Genomic DNA, 16,330 nt, shown 5'->3' on the forward strand with positions numbered 1-16,330 from the left:
GAGTTTCCTTGTATCCTTGTTTTATCGGTGATTTAAAAAAAAAAAAAAAAAAGGTACAAGTGTGTTCTTCCCACCATCAAAACAACAACAGAAAGCTTTGATTCAGTCTTAGTAAAAATTAAAAGCAATTCTAGGTCATCTCAGCTTTTTGTTAACATCAAGTACTTTGAATTTTCTGTCAAATAAGGGAAAGGGAGGGGCGGATGCAGTGACTCACACCTGTAATCCCAGCACTTTGGGAGGCTGAGGCAGGAGGATCACTTGAGCCCAGGAGTTCAAGACCAGCCTGGGCAACATAGCAAGACCTCATCTTAAAATATAAAAAAAATCGGCTGGATGCAGTGGCTCACACCTGTAATCCCAGCACTTTGGGAGGCCAAAGCAGGTGGATCGTTTGAGGTCAGGAGTTCAAGACCAGCCTGGCCAACATGGTGAAACCCCGTCTCTACTAAAAATACAAAAATTAGCTGGCAGCAGTGGTGCACACCTGTAATCCCAGCTACTCGGGAGGCTGAGGCAGGAGAATCGCTTGAACCCGGGAGGTGGAGGTTGTGGTGAGCCGAGATCACGCCACTGCACTCCAGTGTGGGCAACAGAGTGAGACCCTGTCCCTGTACCCCCCCAACCAAAAAAAAAAATGTATAAATTAAAGATAAAAATAAGGCTAGGTGTGGTGGCTCACGCCTGTAATCCCAGCACTTTGGGAGGCTGAGGCGGGTGGATCACAAGGTCAGGGGATCGAGACCATCCTGGCTAACACGGTGAAACCCGGTCTCTACTAAAAATACAAAAAAATTAGCCGGACATGGTGGCAGGCACCTGTAGTCCCAGCTACTCGGGAGGCTGAGGCAGGAGAATGGCGTGAACACAGGAGGCGGAGCTTGCAGTGAGCCGAGATCGTGCCACTGCACTCTAGCCTGGGCGACAGAGCAAGACTCCGTCTCAAAAAAATAAATAAATAAAATAAAATAAAAAATAAAAATAAAAGGGAAGGTGGGTTGTGATACATTTTCATTCTGATGGCCTAACCAACACAGTGCCCAGTGAGACCTAGACAGATGGGATAAGTGCTTTATTTTTGTTTAGAGGCCACAGATTTTTAAAATATTCTCTAAGAAGAAGCAGGAAAATTCACAATTTAATTTTGAGTTCTTCGTAAGTCATTTCATTTTTTAAAGTCCTCATGGAATGGTCATTCAATGTTAAATATGAACTTTCCATTTCTAGAAGCATGTGAAAGATTGTTTTGTTCTTTAATCTAGAACAACAATCTGTAAACTGTTTACATAAAGGACCAGATAAATATTTTAGGCTTTATGGCTCTTCATCACCATGACTCAAGTCTGCCAGTGTAAGGCAAAGCAACCATAGACAGAATGCAAATGAATAGGCAGGGCTGTGTTCCATTACACTTTATCTGTGGACACTGAAAATTGAATTTCACATAATTTTCTTTTGTCACAAAATATTCTTTTTTTCCCTCACCCCCTTCTCAAAATAATTATTATTTTCTGAGTTGTTTTCAACCATCCAAAAATGCAAAAACCCGGCCAGGTGTGGTGGCTGATGCCTATAATCCCAAGATTTGGGGAGGCTGAGGCCAGAGGATCACCTGAGGCCATGAGTTCGAGACCAGCCTGGCCAACATGGTGAAACCCTGTCTCTACTAAAAATACAAAAATTAGCTGGGCATGGTGGTCCATGCCTGTAGTCCCAGCTACTCAGGAGGCTGAGGCAGGAGAATCACTTGAACCTGGGAGGCAGAGGTTGCAGTAAGCCGAGATGGTGCCACTGCACTCCTGCCTGGGCAACAAAGCAAGACTCCATCTCAAAAAAAAAAAAAAGAAAGAAAGAAAGAAAGAAGAAAAATTTGCCTTTTTGAAACCAACCTGAGCAACAAAGTGAGATGCCATCTCTATTAAAAGCAAACAAACAAAAACTGAACTAAAAACCATTTGTGCTCACTGGCCCTGCAAAGAAAAAGTATGTGGTAGGGACGGAAATTTGCTTACCCTTTCACATTTTTATTTTGTTTTCTGAATGGGTAATAATTTCAGCTTGGTTCAGAATTCAAAAAGCACAAAGGGAAATATCTTCCCCACTGAGACACTGAGCCACCCGGTTTCCTATCCCAGAAATAGGTAATGGGTCCACTTTCTTATAGATACTTCCAGACATTGCCTATGAATATACAAATAATTATTTATATAAATTTGTATATTTTTTTCTGACAAATCCATAATGTTCTGAATCTTGCTTTCTTCACTTAATCTTGGAAGTCATTGTGGAGCAGAGCATAGCCACCTCACTAATTTTTCAGCTCATAATATTCCATTGAATAGATCAGGGATCAGCAAACAGGCTCATGGGCCAAATCTGGCCATTGCCTGTTTTTTTGTAAATAAAGTTTTATTGGAGCACAACCATGCCCATTCACTTACATATGATGTATGATGTATGACTACATTTTTTTTTTAAGACGGAGTCTCGCTCTGTCGCCCAGGCTGGAGTGCAATGGTGCGATCTCAGCTCACTGCAACCTCTGCCTCCCGGGTTGAAGCAACTCTTCTGCCTCAGCCTCCCGAGTAGCTGGGATTACAGGTGTCCAGTACCACGCCGGCTAATTTTTGTATTTTTGGTAGAGACGAGGTTTCACTATGTTGGCCAGGCTGGTCTCGGACTCCTGACCTCAGGTGATTCACCCGCCTCGGCCTCCCAGAGTGCTGGGATTACAGGCGTGATCCACAGCGCCCAGCCTGTATGACTACTTTTGAGCTACAACTGCAGAGTTGAGTCATTGCACCAGAGCCCTCTGAGTCTGCAAACCTACAGTACTTACTCTCTGGCCCATTATGTAAAAAGTTTGCTGACTCCAAGTATAGATGTTCTTCAGTGTACTCAAACATCGTTTGACAATGAACAGTTAGTGTTCATTCCAAATGTTTGCGGTTACAGATAGTGCTGTGATGCATAACGTGTCCATGTTTAATTGTCCACGTATGCAACTTTCTCCAATGTCAGAAAATCCTAGAAGCACAATTGCTAGGTCAAAAGATATGTGCATTTGTAATTTTGATAGAAATTGTCAAGTAATTTCTGGAGATTATATCAGTTTACATTCACTCCCACCAGCAGCAAATAAAAGCAATCAATTTCCCAACACATTTTCTGACTTAGTCTGTTATCAGGCTTTTTGATCTTTGTCTAAGTGGTAGGTTAAAAATGGTATGTCAGTATGATTTTAATTTTCATTTCTTTTATTGTGAATATATTTGTGTCCTAGGGCTGCAATGACAAATTACCAAAAACTTAGTAGCTTTAAACAACCAAAACATGTTCTTTCACAGTTCCAGAGACTAGAAGCTCAAAATCAAGGTGTCAGCAGGGCTGGACTCCCTTCTAAACCTCTAGGGAAGATTCCTTCCTTACCACCTGTACCTTCTAGAGGTTGCCAGCAATTTTTGTTTTTCCTTGGCTTGTAGATGCATTACTCCACTCTCTGCCTACATTTTCACCTGCCTTCTCCCCTTGCATGTCCATGTCTCTGTGTCCAAATTTTTCTCCTTTTTCCTTTTTTTTTTTAATTTTTTTATCTTTTCTTTCTTTTTCGAGACGGAGTCTCACTCTTGTCTCCCAGGCTGGAGTGCAATGGCACAATGTCGGCTAACCGCAACCTCCGCCTCCCGGATTCAAGCGATTCTCCTACCTCAACCTCCGGAGTAGCTGGGATTACAGGTGCACGCCACCACACCTGGCTAATTTTTGTATTTTTAGCAGAGACAGGGTTTCACCGTGTTGGCCAGGCTGGTTTTGAACTCCTGACCTCAGGTGATCCGTCCACCGTGGCCTCCTGAAGTGCTGGGATTACAGGTGTGAGCCACCGCGCTCAGCCTAAATTTTAAAATATTAGACATCAGTATGACGTACTACTCAGCCTTTGATTTCACTTGCTTATTAAGTATATTTACACTATTTATGACACCTACCTTTTCTTTCTCTTTTTCTCCCTTCCTTTTTCTTCCTTCTTTCTTTCCTTTTCTCTTTCCTCCCTCCCTCCCTTCTTCCCTTCCTTCCTCACTCTCTCTCACCCTCACTCCCTCTTCTCTTTCTCTTCCTCTTTTTTTTTTTATGCTCTACTTCCTCAACATTCTTCCCTTACCCCAAGTTGCTGTTTCAGATCAGGAAGATTAAGAGGCCATAGATAACCTTTCTTAACTTTTCTGTGAATTATTCTTTTTTTTTTTTCTTTTTTGAGACAGAGTCTTGCTCTGTCGCGCAGGCTGGAGTGCAGTGGAGCAATCTCGGCTCACTGCAGCCTCCGTCTCCTAGGTTCAAACAATTCTCCTGACTCAACCTCCCGAGTAGCTGGAACAACAGGCACGCGTCACCATGCCCGGCTAACTTTTGTACTATTAGTAGAGACAGGGTTTCGCCACATTGGCCAGGCTGGTCTTGAGTCCTGACCTCACGTGATCCACCCACCTTGGCTTCCCAAAGTGCTGGAATTACAGGCGTGACTCACTGCACCCTGCACTTTTCTGTGAATTATTCTACTGGAAGCTCAACTTGATCAGATCCTGTTCGTCAGTAGAGAAGCAAAAACGAACCAATACAAAACACACATCAGGGTTTCTTAGCACAAAGATGAGTGACAGAGGTAATTCCAGCTCTCTCAACAATCCTTCAGTAAAAAGATACTATACAGAAAGTGTTTAAACCACAGCTTTAAGTCAACAGTGAGTAATTGATCAGCTCTCCTACTGTTTTTATACAATACATGATGGTTAAAAAAAAGAGTGCTTCTTGAATAACTGGAAGTTGAATAATGTACTTATGTGTTGCAAGAGTTTCCAGTTTCAATGCAAGAAAATATACCATAAATCGGCGGGACGCGGTGGCTCACGCCTGTAATCCTGACACTTTGGGAGGATGAGGCGGGCAGATCACGAGGTCAGGAGATTGAGACCATCCTGGCTAACATGGTGAAACCCCGCCTCTACTAAAAATACAAAAAACTTAGCTGGGCATGGTGGTAGGCACCTGTAGTCCCAGCTACTCGGGCGGCTGAGGCAGGAGAATGGTGTGAACCCAGGAGGCGGAGCTTGCAGTGAGCCGAGATTGCGCCACTGCACTCCAGCCTGGGTGACAGAGTGAGACTCCGTCTCAAAAAAAAAAAAGAAAATATACCATAAATCCATAATTACATTTTCCTTTTAAGATACAATACACAGGGCTAGGTGTGGTGACTCACCCCCCTAATCTCAATGCTTTGGGAGGCTGAGGTGGGAGGATCACCTGAGGACAGGCGTTTGAAACCAGCCTGGGCAAGCTGGGCACGGTGGCTCATGCCTGGAATCGCAGCACTTTGGGAGGCCAAGGCGGGTGGATCACGAGGTCAGGAGATTGAGACCAGCCTGGCTAACACGGTGAAACCCTGTCTCTACTAAAAATAAACAAAAAATTAGCCAGGCGTGGTGGCAGGTGCCTATAGTCCCAGCTACTTGGGAGGCTGAGGCAGGAGAATGGTGTGAACCCAGAAGGTGAAGCTTGCAATGAGCTGAGATAGCGCCACTGCACTCCAGCCTGGGCGACAGAGTGAGACTCCATCTCAGGAGAAAAAAAAAAAAAAAAAGAAAGAAACCAGCCTGGGCAACATAGTGAGACTCCAATATGTACAACAAATTAAAAAATTAGCCAAGCGTGGTGGTGCCTGTCTATAGTCCCAGTTACTTAGCAGGCTGAGGTGAAAGAAGGAGTATCACCTGAGCCCAGGAGTTCAAGGTTACAGTGAGCTATGACTATGCTGCTAGTCATAGTAGCATATGGAGACCTTGTCTCTTAAAAAAAAAAAAAAAAGATACAATGATACATTTATACATTTTCAACATTTACATACAGTTCCATAACTTGAACCTGGTTGACATTGCCCAGCTTAAGCTGACCAGTTTAAGATGAAGACCATCCAATTGTTTTACATTCCATTATTTTTTGATGTGTTGGGAGGGAGAGAGGAAGACAGGCTTTCAAGATCTTCCTCATAAATGCATTCAGTTGAATAAATGTGCTCTGAGTTAGAGCCACACCTTCTGAAAATGAAGAGCAGTCATGCAGGCTGGAGTGGCTCTGACATTTACTAGCTGTGTGACTTTGAGTAAGTTATTTAGCTTCTCTGTGCCTCAGATTTCTCACCAGTAAGTGGGTGAAATAACAATATCTGCCTATTGATAACATGATATATAATGTTATTTTATATGTTATAAATATGTATGTATATATACAATATATAACAGTAAATACAGTAATGTACTATACAGTATACATACACCTATGCAGTATATATACATACAGTAATATAATGTTAATATTATGTTACTATTAACTATTACATATATTATAAAATACATTATATGTATTATATATTAATATAGTATATATTTAATAATACATATATGTATAAGTATGTAGTGTTTGGTATATAGCAATAGCTCAATTAATGTTTATTATTCTTTTTTATTTTTATTTATTTTATTTTATTTTATTTTTTTTGAGACGGAGTCTCGCTCTGTCACCAAGCTGGAGTGCAGTGGCACGATCTCAGCTCACTGCAACCTCCGCCTCCCAGGTTCAAGCGATTCTCCTGCCTCAGCCTCCCTAGCAGCTGGGACTACAGGCGCCTGCCATCACACCTGGCTAATTTTTGTATTTTTACTAGAGACAGGGTTTCACCATGTTGGCCAGAATGGTCTCGATCTCTTGACCTCGTGATTCGCCCACCTTGGCCTCCCAAAGTGCTGGGATTACAGCCTCGAGCCACTGCGCCCAGCCTTTATTTTTGTTTATTAACAGGACAGCGTCTCGCTATGTTGCCCAGGCTGGTCTTGAACTGCTGGGCTCAAGCAATCCTCTGGTCTTGGCCTTCTAAAGTACTGGGATTACAGGCATGAGCCACCTCACCCAGCCTAATGTTTATTATTATATTTGGCATAGCAAGAGTTCTCACACCAGACCACAGCATGTTAACCTCCTTAACTGTCCCATGATCTTAGAAATGGACCATCATACTGAGAAATGACCTTGTCCCAGCCACATACTTGTATGGGCCCATTATCTCACATCCATACTTTTATCAAAAAACAAAAACAAAAAATGCGGAGGTGGGAGGATTGCTTGAGCCCAGGATTTCCAGACTAGCCTGGGCTATAGTGAGACCCCCCATCTCTACAAAAAACAAATACACAAAAAAGTTTTCTGGCCAGGCACGGTGGTTCACACCTGTAATTCCAGCATTTTGGGAGGCCAAGATGGGAGGATCGCTTGAGCCCAAGAGTTTGAGACCAGCCTGGACAACATAGCAAGACCTTGTCCCTATAAAAAACAAAAAAATTTTTTTAAGTTTTTTGAGCACAAAGGACTTTATGCAATCATGTTAGATACTGGTAGTTGAGAAGTCTATGTGTTTGAACTTGCTGGCTGTCAGCCAGTTGAGAGAGTGCAGAGAAGCACATCTACAAGAAATATTGCTTAAGAACAACAAAGGAAGAGGGCTGAAGTTCACGCCACTGAGTTGCACATTCTATGAATTTTTCTTCTGTTTCTTCTATTATAGAAATACACATGGGGTAGGCAAGGGGGTTGAAAAGTCAGAGATCAAGTATAGTTGCGCTCCGGGTGCAGTGGCTCACTCCTGCAATCCCAGCACTTTGGGAGACCGAGGCGGGCAACGTCTCTATTAAAAATACAAAAATTAGCAGGAAATGGTGGCAGGCACCTGTAGTCCCAGCTACTCGGGAGGTTGAGTCAGGAGAATCGCTTGAACATGGGAGGCAGAGGTTGCAGTGAGCCGAGATCATGCCACTGCACTCCAGCCTGGGTAACAGAGCGAGACTCTGTCTCAAAAAAAAAGAAAAAGATAGTTGTGGTCAGCAGAGCCCAATAATAAGGCCTTGAAGCGCAATGCTTGTGAGCACCAGTTGTGGAGTGAGGAGAAAGGTCACAGTCTTAGCTCCACATCCAGCCTGCTGTGGCACCTTTGAAAAGCCACTTAAGCCCCCTAAGCCTTCATCTTGGTCTTGGGTCAGTGGCCCCAAGGAACAGTCTCTGGGAGGGAGATTTGCACCAGAATATTTATGGGAGAATGCTCTGGAAAACAACACCTATGATGGGGAGAGGGAAGGAGGATTGGGCAAAGAGAGGAATTTATGATGCAATCTCAACGAAGGCTGAGATGGCCCTCAGAGATACTCCAAACTGAGGTCAGGGGGCTGGGCCTTTGTGCTACTGTATTAACCAGGCGCTGGATACATCAGTGGTTCTTAATGCAGGGAGAGGGAGAATTTTGCCTCCCAGAGGATATTTGGTGATGCTCAGAGGTTCAGAGATATTTTTGGTTGTTGTAATAGGAGAAGGGGTCCAGCCTGGCCAACGTGGTAAAACCCGCCTCTACTAAAAATACAAAAATTAGCTGGGCATTGTGGTGCGCACCTGTAATCCCAGCTACTTTGGAGGCTGAGGCAGGAGAATTGAATTGCTTGAACTCAGGAGGCGGAGGTTGCAGTGAGCCAAGATCATGCCACTGCACTCTGGCCTGGAGGACAGAGCAAGACTGTCTCAAAAAAAATAAAGAAAAGGAAAAAAGAGGAGGGGGCTGCTAGCATCTAGTGGATAGAGGCCAGGGATGCTGCCACATGTCCTGCAGGGCACAGGACAATTCCCCCAACCCCAACTACAAAGCAGTGATGTCAACAGTGCAGAGGCTTTTCAAGGAGAAAGGCTGTTGAACAAGGCAACTTCCTTCAGCTAAGGGCAATTTCTGAAGAGAGACTCGTCAGAATGTGAGGGAGCAGCAGCCAACGCTCCTGGCAGCTAGGGGAATACATGCTGTGTCCTGCAGAGGGAAGGTGGACGGTGGATCACAGCATCCCTGTCTTTTTTTTTTTTTTTTTTCAATCAGGCAGTTTCCCAGACCAAAACAATTTCAGAGAGACTCCTCCCCACCACATCATTTTTTTTCAGCCCTTTTAAAATTATGCAAATAATACTTGAATCCTATCTCCTTATAAAAATTAAAATGATCCAGATCAGGGTTTCTCAACTTCAGCACCATTGCCATTTTAGGCTGGATAATTCTTTGTTGTGGGGGCTGGGCTAAGCATTGTGGACTCTTTTGCAGTATCCCTGGCCTTGACCCACTGGATGCTAGTAGTACCCTCCCCCATCTCAACCATTTGTGATAACCCAAAATATCTCCAGATATTGCCCAATATCCCTAGAGAGGAGAATCAACTACTTTGGGCACATTGCCTATAGGGTAGGCCTGCTCTGCAAAAAGCAGAAGGAAGAAAAATAAAAAGAGCAGAATCACCCCCGGATGAGAATCATTCCAGGTAAATCTGACGTAGCCTTCAACTACAGTTCCCAATCTCAGGCCCTTCCCCTGAAGTAACCACTGTCATAGGTTTTAGGTAGATTCTTCCAAAAAAAAAAAATTTTTTTTTTTGAGACAGGATCTTGCTCAGTCACCCAGGCTGGAGAGCAGTGATGTGATCTCTGCTCACTGCAACCTCCGCCTCCCAGGTTTTAGCGATCCTCCCACCTCAGCCTCCCAAGTAGCTGGGGCTACAGGTGCTTGTCACCCACCACACCCAGGTAATTAGAAAAAAATTTTTTGGAGAGATGAGATGTCACTATGTTGCCCAGGCTGGTGTCGAACTCATGGGCTCAAGCCATCCTTCTGCCTGGGCCTCCCAAAGCACTGGAATTACAGGTATGAACCATTGTGCCCAGCCTCCAAAATTCTTTGTATGCATTTACATAGGTACATAACTGCCCAGTGGGTTCTCCTTGCCCACTGCCCAGATAGAGCCAATTTATTAAGACAGGAGAATTGCAATAGAGAAAGAGTTTAATATGCCTAGAGTTGGCTAAGTAAGAGACTGGAGTTTTATTATTACTCAAATCAACCACCCCTGAAATTTGAAGGCTAGGGTTATTCAAGGATAGGGGGCAGGAGGCTAGGGAATGGGTGCTGCTGACTGGTTGGGGATGCAATCACAGGGCTGTGGAAAACAGTCCTTGTGCACTGAGTCTGCTTCTGGGTAGGGGCCACAGAGGAGTTGCTGATCCAAGTGGAGTTACCTAGTAGTCAGAAATGCAAAAATCTGAAAAGATATCTGGGAAGGCCAATCTTAGGTTTTTGTTTTTTGTTTTTTTGGTTTTTTCGTTTCTTTGGTTTTGTTTTTTGTTTGTTTGTTTTGAGACAGGGTCTCACTCTGTCACCCAGGCTAGAGTGCAATGGTTGATCATGGCTCACTGCAGCCTCTACCACCCAGGCACAAGCAGTCCTCCTGCCTCAGCCTCCCAGGTAGCTGGGACCACAGGTGTGCACCACCATGACTGCTATTTTTGTTTTGTTTTGTTTTCTGTAGAAATGGGGTCTCCCTGGCCGGGCGCGGTGGCTCACGCTTGTAATCCCAGCACTTTGGGAGGCCGAGGCGGGCGGATCACAAGGTCAGGAGATCGAGACCACGGTGAAACCCCGTCTCTACTAAAAATACAAAAAAAAAAATTAGCCGGGCGTGGTGGTGGGCGCCTGTAGTCCCAGCTACTCGGAGAGGCTGAGGCAGGAGAATGGCGTGAACCCGGGAGGCGGAGCTTGCAGTGAGCCGAGATTGTGCCACTGCACTCCAGCCTGGGCGACAGAGCAAGACTTCATCTCAAAAAAAAAAAAAAAAAAAGAAATGGGGTCTCCCTATGTTGTCCAGGCTGTCTTGAACTCCTGGACTCAAGCAATTCTGCCTTGGCACACAAAGTGCTGGGAGTACTGGTATGAGCCACCGTGCCTGGCCCCAATCTTAGGTTTTATAATAGTGATGTTATTTACAGGACTAACTGGGGAAGTTGTGACTTCCAGAACAATGGCTGGTAATTATTTAACTATGCCTACATTTTAGCAGAATTCAGACCCCTCTTATAATCTTAAACTTGTGGCCTTTTATTAGTTTTATAAAGGCAGCTTAGTTTAGGGAAGAGCCATTATCCTTTAAACTACGAACTAAATTTCTCCCAACGTTAGCTCACTCCACACTCAAGAGTGACCAAGGGCAGTTTGGAGTTTAAAAACAAGATGGGGGCCAGGCGTGTGGCTCACACCTGTAATCCCAACACTTTGGGAGGCCGAGGCAGGTGGATCACAAGGTCAGGAGTTTGATACCAGCCTGACCAACGTAGTGAAACCTCATGTCTACTAAAATACAAAAATTAGCCGGATGTGGTGGTGCACACCTGTAATCCCAGCTACTCAGGAGGCTGAGTCAGGAGAATTGCCTAAACCCGGAAGGCAGAGGTTGCAGTGAGCAGAGATCGTGCCACTGCACTCCAGCCTGGGTGGCAGAGTGAGACTCCTTCTCAAAAAAAAAAAAAAAAAAAAAAAAAAACCAAGATGGGGTCAGGGCATGGTGGCTCACACCTGTAATCCCAGCACTTTGGGAGGCTGAGGCAGGCAGATCACCTGAAGTCAGGCATTCAAGACCAGCCTGGCCAACATGGTAAAACCCTGTCTCTACTAAAAACACAAAAATTTTAAAAAACAAAACAAAACAAACAAACAAAAAAAGCCAGGCGCAGTGGCTCACGCCTGTAATCCCAGTACTTTGGGAGGCTGAGGTGGGTGGATCACGAGGTCAGGAGATCAAGACCATCCTGGCTAACACAGTGAAAACCCATCTCACTAAAAATACAAAAAATTAGCCGGGCATGGTGGCGGGCACCTGTAATCCCAGCTACTTGGGAGGCTGAGGCAGGAGAATGGCGTGAACCCGAGAGGCAGAGCTTGCAGTGAGCCAAGTTCGCACCACTGCACTCCAGCCTGGGCGACAGAGCCAGACTCCGTCTCAAAAACAACAACAACAACAACAAAAAAAAAAAACTTGTGATTGTCTTTTTTTTTTTTGAGATGGAGTCTTGCTCTGTCACCCAGGCTGGAGTACAGTGGTGCTATCTTGGCTCACCTAAACCTCTGCCCTCTGGGTTCAAGCGATTCTCCTACCTCAGCCTCCCGAGTAGCTGGGACTACAGGCACATGCCACTACGCCTGGCTAGCTTTTGTATTTTTAGTAGAGACTGGGTTTTTCCATGTTGGCCAGGCTGGTCTCAAACTCCTGACCTCAGGTGACCCACCCGTCTTGGCCTCCCAAAGTGCTGGGATTACAGGCGTGAGCCACCGCACCTGCCTTATTATTATTATTATTTTTTTTTTGAGACTGGGTCTCCCTGTGTCATCCAGGCTGGAGTGCAGTGGCGTGATTATAGCTCACTGCAGCCTCAAACTCCTGGGCTCAAGCAATCCTTCCAAGTCGTTGGGACTACAGGTGCATGCCACCACACCCAGCTTGTTCACTCTTACAGACACTGAGGATGCAGAAGTGAACAATACCAGACTTCTACACAAGGAGGTTTTTTTTTTTTTTTTTGAGATAGAGTCACTCTAGCCCAGGCTGGGAGTGCAGTGGTGGGATCTTGGCTCACTGCAACCTCCACCTCCCGGATTAAAGTGATTCTCCTGCCTCAGCCTCTGAAGTAGCTGGGATTACAGGCACGCACTACCACGTCCAGCTAATTTTTGTAGTTTTAGTAGAGACAGGGTTTCACCATGTTAACCAGGCTGGTCTTGAACTCCTGATCTGAAGTGATCCACCTGCCTCAGCCTCCCAAAATGCTGGGATTATAGGCGTGAGCCACCAGGCCTGGCCATACACAGAGAGCTTTAATTCTTGTGCAGTAGATAACATAAATAAAATACAAAAGAAAATTATAAAACATAACTTTGGCCGGGCACAGTGGCTCACGCCTGTAATCCCAGCACTTTGGGAGACCAAGGCGGGCAGATCACGAGGTCAGGAATTTGAGACCAGCCTGGCCAATATGGTGAAACTCTGTCTCTACTAAAAATACAAAAATTAGCCAAGCGTGGTGGCATGCGCCTGTAGTCGCAGCTACTTGGGAGGCTGAGGCAGGAGTATCGCTTGAACCCGGGAGGCGGAGGTTGCAGTGAGCTGAGATCATGCCACTGCACTCCAGCCTCGGTGACACAGCAAGACGCCATCTCAAAAAAAACAAAGAACAAACAAAAAAAGCCCCATAATTTTATAAAATAATATAATGTCATATAACATACTAACAATGTATACTACATGATACTAACGTAACAATGTATACTACATGATAATGCAACTATTAAGTCAGTGGGTAAAATGATTGGCTTTTGCCAGTCATGGTTTTCTGGACCCAAACCTCTTGCTGCTTGAAGGCCCCTTTTTTTTTTTCTTGAGACGGAGTCTCACTCTGTCACCCGGGTTGGAGTGCAGTGGTGCGATCTCGGCTCACTGCAACCTCTACCTCCCGGGTCCAAGCGATTCTCCTGCCTCAGCCTCCCAAGTAGCTGGGACTACAGGCATGTGCCACCACGCCCGGCTAATTTTTGTATTTTTGGTAGAGACAGGGTTTTACCATGTTGACCAGGCTGCTCTTGAACTCCTGACCTCAGGTGATCCCCCGGCCTCAGTGTCCCAAAGTGCTGGGATTACAGGTGTGAGCCACCGTGCCAGGCCTGAAGGCCCTATTTTCTAGGATGAATTCAGTTGAGAAACCTGAGTATAGATAGCCCTGCTTACAAGAAGAAGACCAAACACCCAGTTGCTTAGAGCAGCCTTCGGGTTATGTTTCAGGATGTGACTGCAGGTTAAAAGCCCCGGGGAAGGTGAGGTTTCCATGTCAGGCCATTAGCACTTGTTAGCACTCTCCCTTTTTATGAAAGTGGCCAGGGAATGGCTTACTAATTCCCTCTTTCATTAAGTCTGATCATCACCATTAATTAACATGGCCACTATGGAAATAAAATCAGAGCATTTCAGAATCAAAGATGGATTGAAACAAGTTTAAGGAAAGCTTTCAGCCTGGAAGCTTTAATGGCTGAGAATGCACAGCCTTTACTCTAAGATGACAAGAAAATGTTAATTCCAGGAGGGAACTGGTTTGGAAGCGGAGAAGGTTAAGCCAGGACTCGCCATTCTGTTATGTTGAAAGGTATCAACTTATGTCTAGGTCTGTTGCTTATTGCTTGCAATATATTACATTTTTCTCCAGGCTATTTAGCTCTTGACATTTAAAAATAGTTTGGTTTGCTCTTTTGCCTGGAAAACAATTGTGCCATCCGATCAATTTTTTTTATATGTGTTTCAGAACCTGTTCCTCCCTTCTCCCCATCAATACCATCAATACCACTCATGGTATTATACAGGCCTTAATTCTTTTTTTTTTTTTTTTTCTGAGACAGAATCTCGTTCTGTCACCCAGGCTGGAGTGCAGTGGCATGATCTCGGCTCACTGCAACCTCTGCCTCCCAGATTCAAGCAATTCTTCTGCCTCAGCCTCCCAAGTAGCTGGGATTACAGGCATGTGCCACCATGCCCGGCTAATTTTTTTGTACTTTTAGTAGAGACGAGGTTTCACCATATTGGCCAAGCCGGTCTCGAACTCCTGACCTTGTGATCCACCCACCTCGACCTCCCAAAGTGCTGGGATTACAGGCGTGAGCCACCGCGCCCGGCCAGGCCTTAATTCTTGTTGGAATTTTAAGTGTCATAATAAGCAACATCCTCTTCTATCACCTGAATTCAGAATAGTTTGAAAGACAAATGCTTGTCTCAGAGAGAGAACAAATGATCACCATTATCCCCAACAATGCTGGCTGGAGAATATGGCTTTTGGTGTGTGGACAAGCGAGCTTGCAAGCATTCCACCCCAAATGTGACTCACCTTGTTCATCATTTAGGGTACTGCCAGGATCATGGACAGATAAGCTCCAAATCTTGATGGTTTGATGCAATCACTTAGTTCTTCCCCTATAAATTTCACAGTAGGAGTTCCTGATCAATGGAGCTTCTCCTCCACCAGGTACAGATTCAGGGATCCATGTTCCTGAACCCCTATCTTGTGGCTCCACTGTTCTTAACACTTGGCTTCCAAGGATGCTCATCTGTACCAAACCAGAAAGTGTGTGAGCCAGCAGGAACTCTGGAGAGAGAGTGTTCTGGGCAGACAGAGGGAAGTACAGGTGCAAAGGTAACGTGTGCAAGCCGCAAGGAGACAGTGTGGGTGGGGTAGCGAGTCACTGGGAGGGAGGGACGAGGGTTTTAGAAGGATAAGGCAGAAATGGTCCCTGACTTCTCTAGAGGCAAGATATTGACACTGAACTAACAAAAGTTGTGAAATGCACCAAATGGGGACCCAGAGGAAAGCATGGCTCTATTTAAAAGAGGCAGTCACAGCCGGCACCGTGGCTCACACCTGTAATCCCAGCACTTTGGGAGGTGAGGTGGGTGGATCACGAGGCCAGGAGTTCAAGGCCAGCCTGGCCGATACGGTGAAACCCCGTCTCTATTGAAAATACAAAAATTAGCTGGGTGTGGTAGTGTGCACCTGTAGTCCCAGCTGCTCAGGAGGCTGAGGCAGGAGAATTGCTTGAACCCGGGAGGCGGAGGTTGCAGTGAGCCGAGATTGTGCCACTGCACTCCAGCCTGGGAGACAGAGAGAGACTCCGTCTCAAAACAAACAAATAAATAAATAAAATAAAATAAAATAAAATAAAATAAAATAAAATAAAATAAAACAAGATAAAAGAGGTAGTCACTTCTCAGTTCAACCAAGAGTTGCAAGACAGGGACGTGGGCCCAATGTGGCCTGATCCTCTGATTTTCTTAAGATTAGAAATTGGGAGGAGACGGATCTCAGAAAGTCATTTGTGGCCAGGCGCAGTGGCTCACACCTGTGATCCCAACACTTTGGGAAGCTGAGGCAGGCAGATCGCTTGAGCCCAGAAGTTCAAGACCAGCCTGGGCAACAAAGTGAGACCTCATCTCTACAAAAATAAAATAATTAGCCAGGTATGGTGGCATACAACTGTTATCTCAGCTACTCGGGAGGCTGAGGCAGGAGGATCACCTGAGCCCAGGAGTTCAAGGCTGCAGTGAGCTGTATTCACACCACTGCACTCTAGCCTGGGCAAATTAATTAATAATTATTAATTAATTTTTTTTGAGACACAGTCTCACTCTGTTGCCTAGGCTGTCGTGCAGTGGCACAATCTCAGCTCACTGCAGCCTCTGCCTCCCAGGTTCAAGTGAGTCTTTGCCTTGGCCTCCTGAGTAGCTGGGATTACAGGCACCCACGACCACGCCTGCCTAATTTTTGTATTTTTAGTAGAGACGGGGTTTCACCATGTTGCCCAGGCTGGTCTCGAACTCCTGACCTCAACTGATTCGCCCGCCTCAGCCTC

General features: G+C 45.2%; 1 protein-coding gene across 1 annotated transcript in view; it reads right to left on the reverse strand.

Moving 5' to 3' along the window:
- NCOA3 (nuclear receptor coactivator 3) overlaps nt 1-15,074 on the reverse strand; it is a 232,890-nt gene extending 217,816 nt beyond the window's left edge. Inside the window, exon 1 of the mRNA XM_063633321.1 lies at nt 14,812-15,074. The gene's annotated coding sequence lies outside the window, so the exon portion shown is untranslated. The remainder of the gene's footprint in view (nt 1-14,811) is intronic.
- Between the last annotated feature and the right edge of the window lie 1,256 nt (nt 15,075-16,330).

Source organism: Symphalangus syndactylus, chromosome 24 (assembly GCF_028878055.3).
Source record: "Symphalangus syndactylus isolate Jambi chromosome 24, NHGRI_mSymSyn1-v2.1_pri, whole genome shotgun sequence".
Lineage (NCBI taxonomy): Eukaryota > Metazoa > Chordata > Mammalia > Primates > Hylobatidae > Symphalangus > Symphalangus syndactylus.